At 40.1% G+C, this 23798-nt stretch overlaps 1 protein-coding gene across 6 annotated transcripts in view; it reads right to left on the reverse strand.

Annotated features, from left to right (window-relative positions):
• The window catches only part of CHRM3 (cholinergic receptor muscarinic 3), a 226495-nt gene that overhangs the window by 189638 nt on the left and 13059 nt on the right, over positions 1-23798 (reverse strand). The window contains exon 1 of one of the 6 annotated variants that reach the window (XM_083432208.1): positions 5567-5639. The exons of the other annotated variants lie outside the window; for them this stretch is intronic. The gene's annotated coding sequence lies outside the window, so the exon portion shown is untranslated. Of the gene's footprint in view, positions 1-5566; positions 5640-23798 lie in introns of those variants that run through there. 6 annotated transcript variants of the gene reach the window in all.

A 23798-nucleotide genomic window follows, 5' to 3' on the forward strand; every position in this document is an offset into this window, starting at 1 on the left:
GCTATCATTATTATGATGATTATTTATTATTATTATTAAAAATTATATATCACTCTATACGCCACGGGATAAAAGTGTATCATGGTTTTAGCAGAAGTCCTACAAGAAATCTGCTTGTGCAATGTTCCTACCAGTGGGGGGAGGGTGTGGGATTTGCTGACTCCCCTTTTCATCAGCAATTCATTCCCCATGAAGATCTGGTCAGAGGAACCATATGAATGAGTCTCCAGCTCATGTGCTCCCTGCCACACTCCTCCAGCACAAATGTGAAAACAAATGCATCCTCTTTGATTTTTAGCAAACTGTTTTATTGTTACATCACAATGGAAATAACAAGCCTATATGGTTTCTGATCCCAATTTGTTCAGACAAACTATAATTAAAAATAACTGCAACTCCTGGTCTAAATGGGGAGGGGGGACAGAAGCAGTGGAGGGGGGAAGGTTCATGCTTATAAAGCTAAACTATGGTTTAGAATTATTTTTTCTGTATTTTCAGAATTGAATGAAATGTAGATGCATATAAACTGCACTCAGGAATGCTTCACACGTTCATATCCATGATTCATGCTGCATCTTCCATAACATCTATGAGACAGGAACAGGGTGAAGCTGATACCAATAAGCTTTGTCCAACTGGAACGTCTAGATTGTGTGTGCTTATGGCTATGCTTTGGGCAAATAGTGCAGCACTACTGTGAAGTAACTAGAGGAAGAACAAGCCAAGGGCATCATTTAATTAAGGTGTGCAAGCTCAACTTCAATTACTCTCACCAAAGATCCTCCCTGGAATGGCTGCTGTAAAGGGGAATTTCCCTGCAGTAACTAATATGTTTAATGAATCATGTGCGCGCATGCCTAATTAATCCTCTGAAACGACTGCCACATCTAATACAGGAAATGCCTCTAATTCAGCCATTAATTATCCCTTACAAGTGATAGTTTCCCTTCAGCCCTAATTGCAAGTAAGTGCCTTTTTTTACATGTCATGAGAAACCAAGCTCAGCTTTGCATGGGCATGTGGACACATCTTGAACATGATCCATTTGGTTAAGATGTCGGTGTGACTCTCTCTGCCATTAACTTTGTGATGGAAAACGTAACTGCTGTGACTCATGATTCACAACAGTGAAAACACATTTACAAATTTAGGGCACGTTACCACTCATTGATAAGCAACTTCTTTATCACAGAATTCCAGAGTTTGAAGGAACCCCAAAAGTCATCCGATCCCCTCCATAAATCAGTCCCATATCTCGAAGCTGTTCAGCTTTTGGGACATGCCCAAAAGGCTGCTTCATGCTTCCTTTCTTAAGATGCTCCAACACCCTGCCAAGTCATTGTGGGAGCTTTCTTCTCTTCTTGTCTAACTTTAGTTATTGGCTCTTCCTCTCACCTCATCCTTATATCCTTACCTCCAATCCGTATTTGTTATTTTCTTCAGAAAAAGTCTGGACACCTAATAGGAAGACATAAGCTGGTATCTTTCCATAGATTAAGTTGTTCTGTTCTGTTCTGTTCTGTTTTCACAGTATGACTTGGGTTCTCAGGAACCCAAAAGAAATACAAGATTTGACTTCTGGGTCAGTTTGCTTGCTGCTCCTTTATGACCACAGATTCGACAGTGGAAAGAAACAGTGGGCACCTATTAAAGCCTCTTAACCCAGCTGTAGTGTATCCAAACATTATAGTGAAAACCCACTCTTCTTCTCTGGATTCAAAAGAAATAAGCACAGTATGCCAGCCCTCTCACTTACCTCCAAATGCCTATGGGGCCTGTGGACTTTAAAACAATAAACTACTCAGTTTTGTCTTAAGCTGATTAAGTAACAGTTTTTAAAATGATTGGATTCGTGGTCTAATGTGCTTCTTAATGAGTGCTTCAAAGTGTAGTAAATATTATGCCTGTTTCTGGCTTGACTATTTTGACAAAAGGTGACCAAAATAAATTTAACCCTAACCCCAAGATAAAAACAAATTCTCACAAGTGAAGCAGCTTTGATTCCTATTTTAACCTGTTCAGATATAGTGGTGCTCAAAAACATCTTGCTTATAATAAGTGGGCCAGAAGCATTAGTCCAAGTATCATATGTTGCTTGCAGTATTATGAAGTGGTTAAGACTCTCTTCTTTAAACTGGCATTCAAGAGCCTGTGTTAAGCACACATGGAGTAAATCTGTATTTATATTTTTCAAGGCAATCCTACGCATGTCAACTCAAAAGCAACTTGTACAAAGTTCAATGAGATTTACTCCCTGATCAGTGCATTTAGGACTGCACATGAAATTGTTTATTCCCTTAGCACATTACCCTGTCTGGGCCTTTGGGAAATGGTAGGATTAAAAATGGCCCTAAAGCAGTAAGTCCCAGCATCTAATGAATGCATCTTTAATTACCAGGGGCTAGATTGTATTATTTTTTTGGCTTTGTACCTTGCCACAGACAGGGTTTTTCTAAGAATTCTGAGACACTACTGAAATTCAATAGGATCCAGACCCCCCTGGAACTCTTTTAGAACATGTTACAGCTGTCCTTCTCAGAGCACACTGAAGAAAGACATTCTTAAACTTCTATTCACAAGGAGAGACTGGGCTAAATGTTTCAGCTCAGGGACCAATTACTCAGCAGCAACATTTGTGGCAGAGGGTGAATCTCATACTGCTATGTGTAGTTCCACTCCTTTCTCAACTAAAAACATAATTTCTACATGGCATTCACTCTCTCTCTCTCTCTGTTCTCTGTCATTAGAACAGCAAATGAGACTTTTCATGGAAGCAATAAGAATCCACAAAAGACCTCAAAATTAAAAGAGGAAGTTGAAAATATATTGCAAGAGGGTATGGGTCAACACACACTTAGACTGAACTTATACACAACACTGCATCATTGATTTTTTTTCTTTGAACAACAACAAAAATCAATGTTGCGAAATATGTGCTTCTGTGTTATCTTGGTAATAAACAGATTTTTGTGTGAAAGTGAGAAGAATATGACTTCATAATCCATCAGCCTGTTATGAAATGTTATGAAATGTGTTGAGCAAAACTCTAGAAAAATGGATTATTCCACCTTAGGATTGATGTAATATAATTGTTTTGAGAAATCTATACAGCACCTAGAAGACCAGGCGTTGCATTGAAAAGTGCTTTAGTATCTGAAATATGTTCTCAGTTACGGCATCATCCCAAGCCATTCCTTGAGGTAAACCACTGGCTGAACAGGTGGCGTCATCAGGAAAGATTTTGCTTCTTGGATCATGATCTCTGCTTCCTTGAGATAGGACTTCTGGCAAGAGATGGGCTGCACCTCACAGCAGTTGGCAAGAATGTGTTTGCCAAGAGTCTTGAGAATCTTTAAACTAGATCTTGAGTGGGAGGGATAAAACAATATGAATGACAAAAGAGCAGCTGGCACCGGGGATAATAGCTTCACTGATGCACTGAAAACTGAGGTGGTGCTCCAGAAACCTGCTAAAGGGCAAAAACTACAGGAAGGAAGCAGCTGCAGGGAACAACTAGTGGTTTCAGTTGTCTCACTGACAATTTAAACAGAGGTTTAAACAGAGAGGCCATCTGTCATGGATGCTTTAGCTGAGATTCCTGCATTGCAGGGGTTGGACTAGATGACCCTCAGATTCCCTTCCAACTCGATTCTATGATCATGTAATTGAATTAGCTAGACCCTTGTATTCTAACTTTAGTTTATGGGGTTCATATCTTGTACATCCCTGGTAAATGAAGCAGATCATGGGGGACAATGCAGCGCAAGGGTCTTTGCCAGATGATTCCCACTGCAGCAGGAGAATTCTCAGCTGAAAGGCACTCAGAATGCCTTTAAAGTATGATGGATGCTTATCTTTCCATTAACCCAGTAGGAATTGAGGCTTTTCAAACATTCCATTCAAACATCATGTTCGTTTTTATGAGGCCATGCTATTCTAAGAGCCCAGTTTATACATAAAACTGAACCAAACTATGGGTTAGCAAAAACACATCGGTGTGAAAGTTCTGACAAGAGTTTGCAGCTGCCAGGCTCCCTCCTTGGTCCTTCTGCTTGGCTTCAAACCCAGGCTAGTAGTTTTGTCTCCTCCAGCAAATCATGAGCTGCAAACGTAACAAAATGAAAACACACAACAAATCTCTAGATATAATAAGTGGTTTATCCCTTCAGAAACCCAGAGGAACCATGGGGACCCAGGGAAGTTTCCCACTGATTCTCATTGTTCCTCTGGGTTTCTGAAGGGATAAACCACTTATTATATCCAGAGATTTGTTGTGTGTTTTTATTGTGTTGTTTGGTTTATAGCAATTATTTGTCAGTTTGTTAAAGACTAATCCTAAACAGACTTATTTAGATGTAAATCCCCTTGAAATGAACAGGACACACTTTGAGGCTCAGACATCCTTTCTGTCATCCTCTGACAGAGATCACACTGAAAATTTTGGTACCTATCACCTAGACTTAGAATGTACAGGAGCAGTAAATTTTATTTAATTCAATAATGTTGTTTAAACTACAATAAATTAACCTTTATTATATATTTATTATTAACTGTATTTTATTGCTGTGATTTTATTGTACATTATCTTTTTATAGCATTTATGTTCTCTGGGCAGATCATAAATTTAAATAAATAAAATACCAATTAAATCAAGGCAAAAACTGCACCAGAACAGAAATTAGCATAAAACTAGCATGAAACCACATGAGGCAGCATAAGATCAATAAAACAGCAGTTTTTAAATTGCTTTAAGCTGCTTTGGAGAGATTGTTGAATGGCATAGTAGACAATTTAAAAACAAAAACTAGAACTGGAAGTTTACTCGCATTCGGCTTGTTACAGAATGAGTAAAGCATGCCTTTGGATAAGTACACATTTAGGCTGCGACAAAGAGACAGTTTCCAGAAATGATAAATGGCTGGCTGTGGAACAGCTAGTCATGGAGCTTATTAGAGGGGAGGTAACCCTGGACCTAATCCCAGGCAGTGCCTAGGATATGGTATGAGATCAGGGCTGCAGCCAGATCGAGGTCAGGAGTGTGCTGCCCCACCTAGAGAACTGGTGTACCCTACCTAGGATTTTTAAAAAGAAGTCTTTTAAGTTGTTCCACTACAGTTTTCATTTAAGGAATGAAAGCCTGTAATGAAAAGAAAAAGCTGGTTGCAAGTTTGCTAGTGTGTCCCATCCCGCCCCCTACCCAAAACACACAAATTGATGATAAACCCAGATCTGAAAATAATGCTGAAAAACATTAAACATAAATTTCTTGAAATGCACAAAAATCAAGGGGGACAGCAGCACCTGACACCCCCAACTCTTAAATTTGAAGACAGTCCTCCTGATCAGAAACAGGAAGTAATCTAGGGAAGCTGGCAGGTCATTTAGACAATGAACAAGCAAAGGATGGGGTAATTTGCAGACAAGAACGAATTACTTCCATCAGCTCTTGGACAGATACCCATGCCTGAACTGCTGGGAAAAGAGAGCAAGTCAAATTGTGATAAAAGGAGTTGAGATGAATATTAATGTAATAGTCATTTTTTTTAAAAAAAAGAATATTACATACTTGTAAGACTAACAGCTGTTCCAGAGAAATTGATGGAAAGCATTACTGAAACTTCCAGAGTAGTAGCAGTGTCAGTCTGTTGCTGTAAAGACAGCAAAGGATCAAATTAGACATGTCTTTAACCATGTCCTTGCATCTCAAGCTTCAATTTTTCCTTCTTTTTTAACTCTTTCCTCTTATGCTATTTTACCTCTTGTATGTTCTCTTTCTCTCCCCCTCCCCCCTTTATTGAACAGCAGCTTTGGGGCCATGTAACAGCTTCAGGAGGAGTAATTTCCACAAAGGAAAGAACTTAGCTAATTCATACTGTCTGAAAAAGTATGCAAACAGAAGCACAGCTATCCTTTGAAATTGTCACTTCTCCAAAGTTTGCAGTTCTATGGCCAAGTAATGTATTCAAAAATGCATAAACTGGGGTTAAAGTCTGCATACAAATGCATGTATTAGCGAAAAGAATAAGCAAATGTAAATTATATTAAGAAACTTACATTTTAGGAAAAATATGCTATTGTTTTGCAGCTTATGTCTGAAGGAGACAAACTACAAGCCTGGGTCTAGAAGACACACAAAGCCAAATCACTGCTCAATTCACAGGAGTGCAGCAGCAGACCAGAGGAAGAATGAAGCGGTCATGATCTATCTCCTCAAGGTAACCCACACATTTGCACTAACCATGGTTTGGCTTCATGCTACATGTGAATTAAGTAAATTAATTAATTAAGTAAATAAAGGAAGTTTCACATACATGTTCATGATATATTCAAATGTCAAAAGGTGCAGCTATAAGTCTGAGAGGGCCTCAAATTCATCTTAATCCAAAGCCTTTCAGGTGAGTCAAATTGTTTTATATCAACATACCCCAAAAATGGAATAGCAAAAGGAAACATGAGCTTAAAAAAACCCCTAAACCTAAAACCAAGTAGCATTCTGTGCTGTGGAAACACATCTATTAATTCATTCTTTTTTATAAAAATAAAGAAAGGTACGGTAATTCAGAACTGTTTGCTATACCTTTGGATTCTAAAAATAATATTTGATATTTGTTCTTCCTTTCAATGCAGTGACAAGAAGATAACTCAGCCTTTCATTTGCTTTCTTTTTCAGATGATAGGATTGATGCTGCCCACACCACAATATATTTTTTTTAAAAAAGGAAGCCCACCCATCTATGAGAGAAAAAGCTTTTCAGTTTTTGCAGAGAACGTAAATCAAGCTGTCACAAGCTGCCTTAATTTATTTGTACAGCAGAATTATAATACAGCAGAAAACAGCTTACTGTAATGTAAATAAAGACTTGCATGCACTGCTAACAGGACAAGTTTATTTAATATAATATATTGCACTAACTCATCATTGCTACCTTTCAGTTTGTACTTCTATGGTAACGAACAGTTATAACAAACAGAACCCTTGTGTAAAAATTCAATATGCATTCAGCAAGCACCCAGTTGTGGTGTTTTATTTCTACTAAAAACGATTCAATACTATTTCCTATGTTACTTTATAAGCTATTTTAAATCAAACTTTTCCTTTTTAAATCCCACACTTTAACAGTGAATTACTATCAATGTTTACTCAGAAGTTAACTCCCATAGTATCCGATGGGGTGAACTCCCGGTAAAACTAGGCTCAGTATGGAATCTTAAATATCTAAGTTCATGCAAAATTAGTTTGCATATGCCTGTTTTCACAATATATAGTCTACAAATTAATGTATTAGGGAGTGGAGGGTATAAAATCAAGCAATCCTCTTCTGTACTTCAAAGGCTACAAGACTGGGCACCTGTTTACTATACATCAGTTTTAGCAATGGCCTAGCAGAGACAGAGACATTACCTTGCCAACAAAGGTCCGTATAGTCAAAGCTATGGTTTTCCCAGTAGTGATGTATGGAAGTGACAGCTGGACCATAAAGAAGGCTGATCGCCGAAGAATTGATGCTTTAGAATTATGGTGCTGGAGGAGACTCTTGAGAGTCCCATGGACTGCAAGAAGATCAAACCTATCCATTCATAAGGAAATCAGCCCTGAATGCTGGAAGGACAGATCCTGAAGCTGAGGCTCCAATACTTTGGCCATCTCATGAGAAGGGGGAGAAATGTTGCATGGGGGGAAATGTTGAATCATTCTGTTCAGCAAGGAACTCTCAGTGCCTTTCTAGATGACTAGTCTGCAACAAGCATCTCCTGCCTTGAATTTGTTAAGTGCCATCCCTACCCTTAAGCAGAGTGAGACTGTGTGTCCTTACCAGCTCATGTTTTTAAAAGTCACTTAAGTTCCCTAATAAACTTTAGAAAATTAATTAACATACCAGAAAGGCTTTACAATAGGTATAATAGGCTATAGTGTGAAGGAGACAGGAAAGCCCTGTGTAAGCAGAACTCTCCTTATGATTCTTTCAGTCAGTGCCAATGCTTTTCAAACGCAATTATTTTCAAGTCAATTTCGACATCTGATTAATGTTTTCTATATTTAGAGTGATCACAATACATGATCACTGGCCCATGAACTTTGGTTTGCAAGAACAATGTTGGATGCCAAGCATACAGGGAAATGATTGAAAATTTGCTATTGGTTCTCCAGATTGTGATAGGACACCAGTGTGACACTGAGTGTTGCGTGTGCGTAAACATTTTTACCTTGTGTAAAATGATCCTGCCCCCTTCCGGCAAGTTTTTGCACTCCGTGGTAAAAGGGTGACAAATTGTTTGTAACACAGCAAAAGCTCGTGAATTCAGCAAATGCATCCCTACTGCTGAAATGAAAAGGCCAATGGTCCCTCAGGTTCGGAGAGGCATCCAAAAGCACAGCCCATTAAAAGTAATGAGATGCGCAGGAACAACATCCGCATGCAAATGTTGTTCTGGCTTCAACAAAGATGCATATTTACATGTCCATCCCAGTTGTCTCAGAAATTGAGATCCCTCCCTCCAACTCTCTTACCACAGGCAACAGATGAGAGCTACAAACGGGCATGATGGAAAGTTGACAGATTTTCCGCCAACAACTTCAAACACAAAAAGTAATTGCAACTTTTGCAGCACAAAAATAAAGCAGGAAAGAATACACACACACACATTATATATATATATGGGCAGAGGAAATGTGATAATAAAATAAGATACATGCAATTCTGGGCTGCATCAATAGGAGTATAGCATCCAGATCAAGGGAAGTAATAGTGCCACTGTATTCTGTATTCACTCCTCACCTGGAGTACTGTGTCCAGTTCTGGGCACCACAGTTCAAGAAGGACACTGACAAACTGGAACGTGTCCAGAGGAGGGCAACCAAAATGGTCAAAGGCCTGGAAACGATGCCTTATGAGGAATGGCTAAGGGAGCTGGGCATGTTTAGCCTGGAGAAGAGGAGGTTAAGGGGTGATATGATAGCCATGTTCAAATATATAAAAGGATGTCACATAGAGGAGGGAGAAAGGTTGTTTTCTGCTGCTCCACAGAAGCGGACACGGAGCAATGGATCCAAACTACAAGAAAGAAGATTCCACCTAAACATTAGGAAGAACTTCCTGACAGTAAGAGCTGTTCAACAATGGAATTTGCTGCCAAGGAGTGTGGTGGAGTCTCCTTCTTTGGAGGTCTTTAAGCAGAGGCTTGACAACCATATGTCAGGAGTGCTCTGATGGTGTTTCCTGCTTGGCAGGGGGTTGGACTCGATAGCCCTTGTGGTCTCTTCCAACTCTATGATTCTATATAGTATGACAGTAAGAGATTGTAACTGAAAAACTGAGCCACATTACTTGTTATCTGTACACTTTTTTTAAATTTATAAATGTCCCTGAAGAGTGGCTGGGGCAGTCAGATGAGTGGGGTACAAATAAAATATTATTATTATTATTCTGAAATACGTTGGGCTTGAATTAAACCTTTTGACAGGTACTTGATGTGTTCTCCTCTCTTCCTGGTACCTTTTGCAGCACAGTTTGAACCTCGCAAATATTTGGCACATCACAAGTGGTACTGAACACTAAGTTATTAATCTTACGGATACTTAAGAAAAACCCAGATAATTTGTGAGGCTGACCATTTAGGCTGCAATCCTAATGATATCTACTCAAAGGTAAATTCTATTTAATTCAGTGGAGCTTACTTCCAGGTAAATGGGGTTAGTTGCAGAGCCCCAGACTCTTAACTGTTTTGATTTGGGGTGTCAGTGCTAAAGCTGGTGGATTAGTCCTTGTTATTTAGAGATGCAATGCTTAATGGTTAGCATGCTACAAGTCTTTTAGCCAGCTGAAAACATGCCCTCGATTAACCAGGCAGACTTTTAAAAATTATATTTTTATTATACATGTGCTTACAAAAGCTGAAGCATAAAATCACCATACAATTAACAATAAAATACCAACAAATAGCACTAATAAAACATGCCAGCAAAACACTCATGTACTGTAAATATGTTAGCTTTCTGGAAAACACTGCTATAGTCTAGGCCAGGCTTCCTCAAACTCGGCCCTCCCAGATGTTTTGAGACTACAGTTTCCATCATCCCTGACCACTGGTCCTGCTAGCTAGGGATCATGGGAGTTATAGGCCAAAAACATCTGGAGGGCCGAGTTTGAGGAAACCTGGTCTAGGCCCTTTTAAACCCTATTTACAAATATCTTCCACTGACAATAAGGGAGTGCAACACAAGATGGTAATTAATGAGCTCATTTTAATAATAAAAGTACATGCACACAATTATGTAATTTGTTTAAAATGAGATGGAGCTTACATAATCAATACTCTATCAGCCAGTAGTCTAAGAAGACTGGGGAAAGAGCATCTGCTTTACATACAGAAGATCCCGAGTTCAAACCCCAGTATCTCCAGGTAGGGTTGGGAGACACTCCTGTCTGAAATCTTGGAGAGCTGCTGCTAGATGGACCAATGGTCTGACTTGGAACAAGGCAGCTTCCTATGCTCCTATGATACCTCTCAGACCTCCATACTGGACTTCTGGGAAGCCAGGGCTAAGCAGAATAACAAAATCAGAAGTGGGAATGCAAGAAACCACCCACTCGCAATCCTGCAAGTCTACACATGGCAGAATTTTCTCTGAAAAGTCACCGTATATCTTGCAACGGTTGTCTACAAATACGGTTTTGCAGTTTGAGAACCCAGCTACTAATGTTTCACATGTTTTATTAACCTAATGACTCACCTTCCCTCAATTAGTATCATCAGCCTTTCCAGAGATAATTCATAGTTTTCTGTTTTAATGAAGGATTATATAATAGGACAGTGGGCAGGTTATAGGATAAATTATTTGCTCTTAAAATTCCACAACTGTACTGCATGTACTATACCAAATTTCACTGCATGATCTGTATTTATTCATTTTGAAAAATACATTAATGGTTCTATTTACTCAGTAATAGAGTCCCATCAGACCTAGACTGATAGCAGGAACTCAGCATCAGCCAAACCATTGAAAATACAGGGAAATAAGCCTCCTTGGCCTTTCCACACTCTGCACCAGGGGGGAACTCAAGGCAACGGGGCTGAATGTAATATTCTCTATCTGGCCTTCAGAACTCACTCCAGGCCACACATATGTCTGGCACCACTTCACTGTTTGGGGATTTTTTTCCCCCTGGCTGGAATGTGTCCTTTAATTCTTGTTCATCTGCGTGGAGAATAGCAATGGATGCATGAGTGTGTCTAGCCTACTGTGCAAATGTAAAGTCTACATTTATTGCTCTGCTCACGTTCACATCAGGCCCTACCCACCATTGGCGTGTGGCTTCCCAAAGGTTGCCTAGAAAGGAAGGCAGCCTTCATGCTGAAAAGGTTTCCCCAGCCCTGTTCTATTGAAATTCAAGCAAAGCAAGGTAAATATAGCTGATAGACAAAGACCATCACAGCTAAAGACGGACAAAACAACCCTACCTCTTCCCGAACTAGTCATATACAGTTTCCAAGGAGTGGAACACAACAAGACACTGTCAGAACAGCAGCCACAAAATAAAGACATTCAACACACTTGCCAGTCTACACCAGGTGTGTTTTTTTTAGACAACAGAAATATATGTAAGATCTCAAGCTGACACAAACTTTTGAGGGTATAGCAGCTTCTTTTTACCATTCCAATTGGTTTGCTTTAGTTGCCCTGTATGATTACCTCTGTCAGGAGAGAGACAGGGGAAATGTCTCCTTGTTAATAATTCTCATCAACCTCTCAGTGGATTTTGATAACATCAACCATAGTATCCTTCTGGAGAGACTGTATGAGTTAGGGCTGGGTGGCACACCTTTGTGGTCATTTCAGAGGGAGAGTACTCTTCAGCTCTATGGAACCTTCATTGTGGGGCTCCTCAGGGGTACCCTATGTTGTTTAACATGTACATAAAGCCACTGAGTGGGGTAATCTAAAGATTTGGAGTACATTGTCAACAATATGCCAATGACACACAGCTCTGCTTCTCCTTTACATCTATGGGGATGGCAGGGAATGAGCTGGACCATTGTCTCAACAATGCACTGGATAAGAGTCAACAAACTGAAGTTAAATCCAGATAAGACAGAGGCATTGTTAGACCTGATGGATGGAAGTTTGCCTGCTCATGATGGCATTACACTCCATCTGAAGGAGTGGTCACATAGTTTTGGGGTACTGCTTGATTTTTTGCTGCCGCTTGAGGCCCAGGTGCCCTCAGTGGTGCAGAATGCTTTCCATCAGCTTTGGCTGGTGGTCTACCTGCACCCCTGTCTGAAAAGGGATAGCCTATTGTCTATGCTCTGATAACCTCTGGGTTAGATTACTGCAACACATACATAGGGCTGCCTCTGAAGATCATTTGGGAACTTCAGCTGCTGCAGAATTTGGCAGCCAGGTTGCTCACCAGGGAAAGATGGCTTGAGCCTATTACACTGATCCTGGCCCAACTTCACAGGTTGTAAATTAGTTTCTGGGCCGAATTCTAAGTGCTGACTTTAACCTCTACAGCTCAGAACCACAATACCTCAAGGACCACTCCATATGAACTGACTGGGACCCAGTGATCATCATCTAAGGCCCTTCTTTGTTTGCCTCCTTCACGAGAGGTCCAGAGGGTGGAAACACAAGAACAGGCCTTTCCGGAGTTGGGCTCCCCATTTGTGGAATATGCTCCCCAAAGAGGCTAGCCTGGAGCCTTCATTACATATCTTTAGGCACCAGGCAAAAATGTTTCTCTTTAACTAGGCATTTGGCTGATTAAAATTTTATGGATTTTAAAATGTGTTCGTAGAAGGGGATTTTTTGGTTTGTGTTGCTGTTGTTCTTATTCTCATTTTGTATTTTTCTGTTGTGAATTACCCGGGATCTTCGAAAGGGCAGTATGCAAATTTAATAAAAATAAATAAATAATATCTGCTGGAATCATTGAGCCATGATTTTAGAAGCAATAAATCCATATAATATGCAAATCCACAATCTTCCCTGCAACATACAAGAACCATCCTTGTCTTTACCACTTCCAGCAGCAATTGACAAGTGAAAATGGATTTTCATTACAGAGAACACCACTTATTCACTAGCTCATACCTCTCATACTACAGTACCATGGGAAATAGCTCTTTGTCTTACTTGTAAATCAGGCATATTAATGTTTGGTGCTAATACAGAAATTGCTGGTATAAGATATAATGGCAAAAGTGCCAAGCATAGTGCAAGAAAAAGGGGAAGGCATGAACCCTGGACTATATCTAGCTTTTTTTGTACTTCAAATAGATAAAACTTTTGATGAGTTCTGTAGCTAGGTCTGCTGTTACAAATGGCATACTCACATTAAGTAAGGCAATAGGTACTAGTATCAAAACTGTTGGCCCTTCCAGTAATCATATTAACCATTTCTCTGTTCTAATGAATAAAGGTTCTGCCATAGTGGATAAGCAGGGACAGTAACCTTTTTAACCCAATTACTCTACCTTGAAAGAATGAAGATGAAATGGGTGGGAAAGTAGGCAGATTGCAGTACATAAAACAAAATGTTCTGAACTCTCCATGATATAAATTTAGAATTTCAAACCCTGGCCTGTTTATACCCAATTTTTAAAACTTTCATTTGTCTGAAGGGCATAAAACTGGGAAGAGCAGGATAAGCAATTATTTAAATATAAATCAAAAAGGGTCTATTTTGTTTCATCATCTTGTGGGAGGCTCAAAGCAGAAGCACTAATTTATTACTATAATTTCATCTTTCAGATTCGAAAACCCCTATGTTCCAAAATAACATTGGTTGAGTACATTAATGTTTTCCTGAGAGTTTAAGCTGTATATCCTCAAACTTTCAGTTAGTAAGGGGGAGAGTGGGAGTCTTCTCAGTTACCTGTTTACAACTAACCAGTCAACAGTCTGAACAGGATAGAGTTTATATGCTACAGTTTAACTTTTGATCTCTCAAGGTGACTAACAACATGCCAAAAAAGCAGGAAACAGCACCCAATGTCCTTCCCACAGTGCTGTTGGTGTCAGGTGACCTGTTGGAGGTTGGGAAGCCAGACTGAAGCAGGTCCCCAACGCTGTTTTCGCCTCCCTCCCTCTTTTCATTCTTGTCCAAACATAGTTGGCCTTGGTTTACAAAAAAAATCCACCCTTTGCTACCACGTGGTGCGCCATTATGATAATATAGCACTCTGTGGTGTGAAGCAATGGGTGGAGCCAAAGGACCTGTTAGGGGACTGCCCTCGGAACAGGGGAGGGAGGCAAAGGGAATGCAGAGAGCCTCCGAGGCTTCTGAGGAGCAGCTCCTTGTCCAGTGGTGGGGAAAGCCACACCTCCAGTGGAGTAGAGAGGGAAGGGGCCAGGCAAGTGAGGAGAGGGCTCAAAGATGCTGCGGAGAGCCCAAGCGCCTCACATAGCCCAGCTGGCCAGGAGGCAAACATGCAACTTCCATTGCCCAGCTTGTGCAAAGGGGTGAAACACAAGGAGGGGAGGCAGAGATTTGGGGTGTCTAAGTTCTTATGTTGGGGGAGAAGCCAGAAGGCGCCACTCCTGGATTCTGCAAGTGACTAAGACGGACATGAACTTTGTGTTTCTGCACTGTAAATAGTTTGCACCAATAAAACCTGTAAAAGACAGGTCGGAGTCCTGCCTGGTTACTCACGAGCAACCACCACAAACGTCTGACAGCACCCTACTAAGAAATCATTAACAATATCTGAAGTGTATATGATAGTTATTTGAAAACAGTTTAGGAAGCAAAATATTTGCTGTGAAGATTATATATTTGTGAGCTGCAGGGATAAACAATCTCTGGTAGGGGTGACTTATAGGCCGAGAAATCATTCCCAAATTAGATCAATTCTACAGCAGGAATTTAATAAAGGATATGTACAGGTGACCTCTAGAATATAATTCCAAGTTTCACTTTATGCTCCATAACGCCAGCATATAATCAAACAAAACACTTCTACTCTTCCCTCCCCCACCCCTTTATACATACCTTTCCATATTAGGGCCCTTTAGTTTTGCCAAACATTACTATTCTGCAATCAGCTGAAAGCATCATTATAACTGTGATTCAAATACAGCATTTAACTCCCCAACCACTACAAATACCAAGTTGGTGGGCATTAACAACCTTGCATTCAGCCTTAAACCTAGAGCCTAGTTTACTCAGAAGGAAGGCCAGATAAACAACAGTGTAACTGGAGCAATTTCACCAGGGCTAATGCCTACAAGGGGGCCTAGCCTCTGGCCTTTGATTAAAAAAAATTAATGCAAGCAGATGTGGCAGCCCGACAACCTGTGCCTTTCAGCATGTGTAGCCAACAGGTGACGCAACAACGTTAATTGACGAGTGAATAACCAGGAGTTGCTCTGGTCACCTGACACACCTCCTTAAATTCATGTGCCGGCTACTAGTCAGTTTCCAGATCCACAAAGACCTTCTACTCCTTACATCCAAAGCCCTCTATGGCCTTGCATATCCTTCCATTTCTCTGCTTTTGTATCCCAATACAATCTTACTTGTGATCTCCTCCTGTTTTCTAAACCCTCAAAAGTGCATAGTCCACGGGACGGGCAGGCATCCTGAGGCTTGCTTGTGTGACGTGAGCATGCCTGGCAGTGTGTGTGCCTGGCCGCCACAGAACTTTAAGGGGGCCCAGCTCCTTTAATGAAAATTGGGGGGGGGGCTGGCCCCCCGGAACTCACACACACACACACACACACTTGTTGCTCCTGTCACAAAATGATCCTCCATGCAAAAATGTTTTACCTCGTTGACCAGGGGGAGGGGGTATGGTGGTCTCTCAACCTGCAGTCTGAAGTGGTACAACCCAAATGCTGGTTTACCACTTCAATGAAAACAAGTGAGAAATACATACTAACTATACGCATTGCTGATACATACCGTATTTTTTGCTCTATAAGACTCACTTTTTCTCTCCTAAAAAGTAAGGGGAAATGTGTGTGCGTCTTATGGAGCGAATGCAGGCTGTGCAGCTATCCCAGAAGCCAGAACAGCTAGAGGGATTGCTGCTTTCACTGCGCAGTGCTCTCTCTTGCTGTTCTGGCTTCTGGCTTCTGGATTCAGAATTTCTTTTTCTTGTTTTCCTCCTCCAAAAACTAGGTGTGTCTTGTGGTCTGGTGCGTCTTATAGAGCGAAAAATACGGTACTTTTCCTGCAAAACAGTTAAAGGCTGCTACTAAAGTGCCCTCTATTTTTGATGCCCAAGTGCCCAGAATACTATTGTTGATTCACTGTCTCTTGTGCATGGCTACTTGAAGTGTTTGCCCACCATGGTTCACTTGCTTTAGATACTGTTCAAATATTTTGTCAGTGTTGCTTACTCTGCTGAACTTTGTTGTCTAAGCTACTGTTAAGTTTTACTCAACTTTTCTTTTCTTCTGGGTTGTTTACCTGGTTTAGGTTGGGAGCAGGAATAGGCAGAAAGGCTGGTTACTTTTTGTTTTAAATGGCATAAATAGTATAGAAAGCATTTGTCAGTTCTGTATAATCACTATATATGGCAGCACTAATTAAGTTAGTGCCAAAGATAATAATTTTGAAGAACAGTAAAAATATTATCCCCCCCCTAACAAATATATGGGGATTAGAGTTTCTTTTTTAAAAAATACTAATAAACAAGTTAAACAAATTTTCCCATCCTTAAGAAGGATAGAAAGCACAGCTCTGCTTATATGAGAATGGGAAAATTGTGAGAAAAGACAATGGAGTAGATCCATTGAAAGCAATATACTTAAGTACACTGATTTCAGTGGATTTACTGTAAGATGGATGGATCATCTTAGAGTCCAACTTTACTTAGAAGGTGTCTTATTGCGTTCATTCAATGGTGCTAAAGAAAGAAATACTGTATACAGTTTGTGAATTTCCTAGACAAGTTGGGCAGGAATCAAATGGCTATAAAAGAACTGAATATTGCTTTCAGTTGATCTTTTCCATTACTGTGAGCTCTGATAAAGTATGCAAAATTCTACATACCTCATAAAAAATGGGGCCCTTAAGGCATATTTTGATCATTTTTTTCTGACATTACAACTACCTGTGCTAAGTAAGTAGATTTGTGCAGCATGATTTATTCTAATCATTTTAAGGGAGGCAGAATCCCCATTTAACATTTCCATGCATAGCATTAAGAGTTGCAGATGTGACTATTCCAAGTGAGAAGTGGGGGGAGGGAATCAAACATCTGCTAATGTGGGGGTTCCAATGCAAGCACGCTGCCAGAATTCTTAGTACTATATTTGTTGCAGGACGAAGAGAAAGGGATTTTGTTAGAATGGCAAATTAACAGATGGCACTCTAATCCTTAAACGATTACCAAATAAAGTAGTACAGGGCATATGAACTAGATAAGGTGATAGAAAAACATCACTACAAGCGCCATTCAGTGCTGTGTGGCTGTTAAAATATGCTTAAGAAGATCAGGGTTAGAAAGAGTCCTCCCATTCACAATCACCATACCATTTTTTTCAACTGGACATGTGTGCAGTAGATATTTATTTACTAATGCGCGCACACACACATACCTTTAAATATATACATCCCTAGAAAGTGTGCAACAAACATTACAATGTATTTCACAGTGGGCAAAAGGAGGGGTTAATATTTTGGCGGAGGGATATTCTCACAAAAATATACAACTTTCCCCTTTCTGAGAGGAAAGCAGATTCCTGCAGAAGACTCTCCTTGGATTGGTCACTAGAAAGCCACACAGGGAAGTCTGTCTGTCTACTTTCCTCTCTCCCTTTCCCAGTATGGTCTCCACTTTCAACAGAGGAAGGTTTTCTAAATAATCCATGATGTCACAAAAGCATTTGCGAATATTTAAAAAAGATTCTTTTTGCTCCCATTCAAATACTAAATGGACAATATTCTTGTCAATTACAGGTAACTCAGACAGTGCTGTTTGCTTCCAGGAAGCTTTGCACAAGAATGCGGTTGTGCAAACCTCAATATTAAAAAAAGAAAGAAAGCTTGATTAAGAAAGCAAGCAAGTGCACTATCAGTTTTAGCTGCTGGTTTGAAGAGCAAAAAAGAAGATACATTTGCCAACTTCTACTTTTAATGATGGATCGCTATGACGAATCTCATTTTACATACCCATGAAAAAGAGGGCATGTCCTGCAAAACGAGGACATATGGCAACCCTAGAATACTGAGGTTTTGTGTAAGGATTGTCTTGTGCAAAACCTCCATATTAGAACAAAACAAAAGCTTGATTTAAGTTTTTCAAACATACACCCAGCATTCAGCAACTGGAAATAGGTGCACTTGTAAAAATAAGCATTGACACAGCTGGGTACTACGTGGACCTGCTGATTTGTTAGTTTTCAATTTGTCAGTAAAGCCCATAACTTTTTCTCTATTTGCCACTATTTGTGTCAGTTCCTCAGACTCATTGGGTAAGTTAGCTTAAACACAGGATCTGTATGATATTTTCTGCAGTGAAGACAGCTGAAAGGGATTCATCTTCTCTGCAATTTATTTTTCTTCTTTTAGCACATCTTTGACTCGCTTGACCACTTCTCTAGCTGGTTTGTTGTTGTTTTTTGCTCCTAATGTATTTAAGTAATTTTTATTACTATTGCTCTTAACATTAAGTTTAAACATACTGACATTAAAAAGCTTCATGGGATTTTAACCTTGGCTTCCTGCACAGCTAAATCTAACACTAGCCATAGCAACTCAGTGAATATCTAAAAAACAAACTCTGAAAACAGAGCATAGCATTCTCAAGTATCAAGAAAGTGCTTGTTTTCCCAATGCCATTTTCATTCTTCACCCTCAGTCCTCTTTTAACTCATTTTTCCAGGCTGCTTTGTACTTCTCTTTGCTATGGCAGTCTGCATGATTGAGTCTATAAACCCACGGTTGGGCATCAAGACATGATGCTTGAGCACAGCAGCTTGTAACATTCGGAATGTTAGTTTTTTGTTTTTTGCTAAGGATGAACTTTTCATGAACTAAAAGTTTAATCTGGATGGAATTGAACTGAACCACTTCCTCGTTTAAAAACGAGCTTTTTAAACATCACAAGCATCTAGAATTTGGCTCAATAGCATAATGGCAGCCAGTGCAGCTCTTTCAAGATCAGTGTTCTATGATCCGCACTAAGCACCGAGTCAGAGCATTCTGCATTAGCTGCAGCTTCTCAACAGTCTTCAAGGCAGCCACCCACAGAGCACATTACAGCAAGCCAACTGTGAGGTCAGCAGTGCATGGATCACTGTGGCAAAGCTACTCCTCTCCAGAAACAGCTGGAGATGCTTCTCCTTGCCACTTAAACCACTTGCTCTTCCAACATCAGCACTGGATTAAGGAGCACCCACAGGGGAATGCAAGCCTATCAAAAAACAGGCCCATTTACCTAATTATTCAACTCAAATTACACCTACCTATGTGCAGCCATCTTGTTGGGATTGAGTCTCATCTTCTCAATCCAGCCAATTAGTCTCCTAGTAGTTTCATAGCATATGTGACAAGATGGAGCCCTGTAGGACCCTATAGTGCAAATGCCATGGGGCCAAGTGGCAATCCTTCCTTCTGGAACAGGAGTGGAACCAATTTCCAACCACAAAGATGATTCAGCAGGATTCCATAGTACCATAGCTGACAGTACTGAAAGACACTGAAAAATACTGTAAAGAAAAAGCAATGGATTTGCACTCTCTTTGTCCTCTTGAAAAAGGTCATACATCCAGCAGCCCAAGTCTGTTTCTGTTCCAAACCCAGGCCTGAATACACACTGAAACAGGACCACATGCCATCTACTCATAAACATGTCAGCATATACAAAGCATACAGTCCCACCCCCCACCCCAATTAAGATGTCCCACTAACAAGCAGTCAATGTTATCGGAATTTCTAATATCAGAAAGGTTCCTTCTTCCACAGTATTCTAATAAAACTGATCAAATTAATGTTCACTGCGTACTTTCTATATACTCTCTGATGTCTAACTTCTAATATTCTCAGCACTGTTTCCTCTATAAATAAGATATGAAGAAATCAGTAGAATAAGCACCTTTTGTTTCCAACACATCTGGTGTTGTACTAACAAACAAAAGATTTTCAGTGCCAGCCATGTTTAAACTTTGCTTAACTTACTTACCCTAAAATATTTCTGTTCCAAACTGTAGAAGACAGGTTGATTATATCCAGATAAATCACCAAGTTTACTAGCTTTTATTTTCTTCTTGGTTTCCTTCCTAGCACTGTGCCAAGGTTATTTACCTTTTTTTCTGAATTCCATCCACGACAGTTAGAGCCCCTGGGATACAAAAGTGGAAGGGAGCCATCGGCTTTAACCTGCTTAACCACAAAGTCATAAGGACTCAAAGAATTTACACCTTTTCTCACTGAGCAAACACCCTGGTACACTATGTGACGGGTCATCATAACCTTTAATCACCATAAGCAAAGAGAAGTCTTGGTAATAGGCTTTGACCCAGAGTTAATGGACCATACACCTGCTGGACCTTTTCGTTCTTCTGTTTGTTGCCAATTATGCATTTGACACTGCTGCCACACAAACTGAGTAGACAAGGAACAGTCCTATCCACTATGCAATTCTGGATTGGTCCAGTTCAGTGTCACCTTTCTATCTTCTGTTGTTCCATTTGTTACACACTGTAGTAAGTCAAATATTATTTTGCAAAATTAGTCTGGACTATACTATACTAGGACAGGACTGTACTAGAGTATACTGTATGTTACTCTTACTAGTATTAGTGCTTTTCATGTAATCACTTATGTGTATGAATGAGAGAAGGATGAGTGAATCTTTGGAAAGATGACTGTACAAGGTTGCCACAGTGAGAGAGAAAACAAGTTCCAGTGGCTTGTGGCTATACACAGGACTTCATTTTAAGCAAAACATCAGATTTAAGGAAAACAATATTCTTTGGAAGAAGAAACTACATGTTCCAGGACAGCCCATTTGTCTAGGCCCTAAAGGCACTTTGATAAGGACAAAGATTATGACCGTTGAGCCACATAGCCAGAAAAGGGCTTGCAATTCTGAGACCTGGAAGGGGGGGGGGGGAATCTGAAAGATTATGCAAGGATACTGCAATTCCCATAACTTTCCAAGTCAGTCTTGATGTACAAAAAATTCTGTGCCATGTAATCAAATACTTAGCTGAGAGTATTAGAACTATGGAGTCTAGCCATCTTTGGGTAAAAACTTATGCCCCCAAGGAGCTTCCACCTCATCCCACCCACACCACTATGTTATTTAGCTGGTCACTTAGTTAGACACAGAAATCATAATTAGTAACCATACTCCATCACAGTATGCATGAATGTGTTGTTTGATTGAGAAGTCTTGAATAAAGGAAGTGTTGTGTTCAACTAACATTTAATCAGAAAAAGACCCACTGAAATCAATGACCATGATTAACTTAGCTCCAGTAATTTCCATGGGTCTACTCTGAGTAAAATTAGTTGAATGCAACCCAAAATTAATAAAAAGTTTTCAAAATTGGAGCCAGTGCCTTGCTCTCTGTGCACTCCTTCAATTCATGACATATTCCATACTGGACCCAGTTGTTATCTTGCCATTGGCATCTAATAAAAGCCTCATCTTCACTGATGTTAACCCCTGAACCCTACTGGGCAGCATTTCCAGGACCAGCACCTGGGGCAACTGACTCCTATCTCCAAAAAGAAACCTAGGTAAGCCTATCCAGAAGTACAGATCACCTGTATTGTACCAGAGTACCTAGGAACAGGCACACTCAAACAAAATGGTATTCACAGAATATGACTGTTCAGGACTTTTCCTTCCTTCTGCAAACTCAGAATTGGCATAAAGGTCTGTTGTTAATGCCATGTGCCTATGGGAAAGGAGGGAAAATGAGAAAAGACAACCACTCTGCCCTTTGCAGCTCAAACTGCTGAGCAACTCACAGTACACCCTACTTTTTATTTAGCCTTAACACAAAGTCATCTACTCTTTTAATACATTTTATATTCTTTATTCCATTAGTATGCATTATATTCTTTATACCATCACCCATAACATACACTTTGCTTTAGGTTCTTAAAAAAATTAGAAATTTCTGAACAGTGACTGACTGAAAGCTTTGAAGTGGATGTGTATGTCATCACATAATTAATCCTATTATATTATGAGGATGTTTTAACAAAAGCCTTTCACTCATAATACTTGACTCATTGGATTTAAAAAAAAAAAAAATAGAAGCATCATTCATAGTTTAAACCAAACCTACCTTATTGAAAACTTTAAATATAAAAGGGATTGAACATGGAGATGAAATGTAGTTTGGCATGTGTAAGGACTAGGGAATATGTCTTCATCTTGCTGCCACAGATAATAACTGAGAGCATCAGAACTGTCAGTAAGTGGTAGCAAAAGGTTAGTTGTCACGAATAGACAGGATTACTTTAATACTCAGGTCACACAATGCTTCACTGCTAGTTAAATGTATTTATAGATAAGCATTCAATACGTGTAATATGCATGGTTCAATTGTTATAATAGCCAGGCCAGCTTTGGATTGGATAGAATAAATATGTTCCAGAAGGCATTATTATTCTCAACAAAAGTGATGCAAACCCTATATAAAATGATTAATTATACTGATGAGGCATGACTTGTGATTACTAGGGCAATCCTATGCATTTTATTTGTTTTAAAAGCCCCACTGTCTTCAATGGGTCTTACCTTCATCTGACTGTGCAGCCCAATGGGCACCTGCGGCCACAGGATAAGGCTGACTGAAGAGATATTGAAATATCTGCTGGCATAGAAAATGAGTCTGTAGCTCATACTTTGCTTCCTTTTAACAAATGTTCTCACAGTATTAAAGAAGTCAGTCCAGAAGAGGGAAGACCTTAAGGGAACTTGCAAGAAAGATTTATACCACTGCCTTGTACTACAAAACTGCAGGGAACTCTACATTATACCATACAGCATGTGCAATACTGTTCTCTTAATATCACAGTTGGAGAGGTGTAGCCCCACAAATTCATGTACAGTGGTACCTCGGGTTACATACTCTTCAGGTTACAGACTCCACTAACCCAGAAATAGTGCTTCAGGTTAAGAACTTTGCTTCAGGATGAGAACAGAAATTGTGCTCCAGCGGTGCGGCAGCAGCAGGAGGCCCCATTAGCTAAAGTGGTGCTTCAGATTAAGAACAGTTTCAGGTTAAGTACGGACCTCCGGAATGAATTAAGTACTTAACCCGAGGTACCACTGTACAGCAAAAGGCAACTACACAATCCATTGCTGTCACTAGAGTCCCAGGTGACCTCAGTATGCCAATTATCAACTTCATGTTGTACAGTGGTACCTCGGGTTACATACGCTTCAGGTTACATACGCTTCAGGTTACAGACTCCACTAATCCGAAATAGTGCTTCAGGTTAAGAACTTTGCTTCAGGATAAGAACAGAAATCGTGCTCCAGTGGCGCGGCGGCAGCAGGAGGCCCCATTAGCTAAAGTGGTGCTTCAGGTTAAGAACAGTTTCAGGTTAACAGACCTCTGGAACGAATTAAGTACTTTACCCAAGGTACCACTGTACACCAACTAAGATTGCACCTGGACAGGTATAGCTTTGCTACAGTGGTCAGTGAATGGTAGCCTTGTTATTAGACTATTGTGATGTTCTGTAAGGTTGCCATACAACTGGGAAATCCAGGACATGTCCTCTTTTGGGGGCCAACATGCCCATCCAGAGGCATGCTTTCCCATAGTGGCAGGGGACTCAATTTACAAATGAAACACACTCAACAGGAAGTGAAAC

The sequence above is a fragment of the Podarcis tiliguerta genome (genome assembly GCF_965153285.1).
Source record: "Podarcis tiliguerta genome assembly, chromosome: 3".
Classification (NCBI taxonomy): Eukaryota; Metazoa; Chordata; class Lepidosauria; order Squamata; family Lacertidae; genus Podarcis; species Podarcis tiliguerta.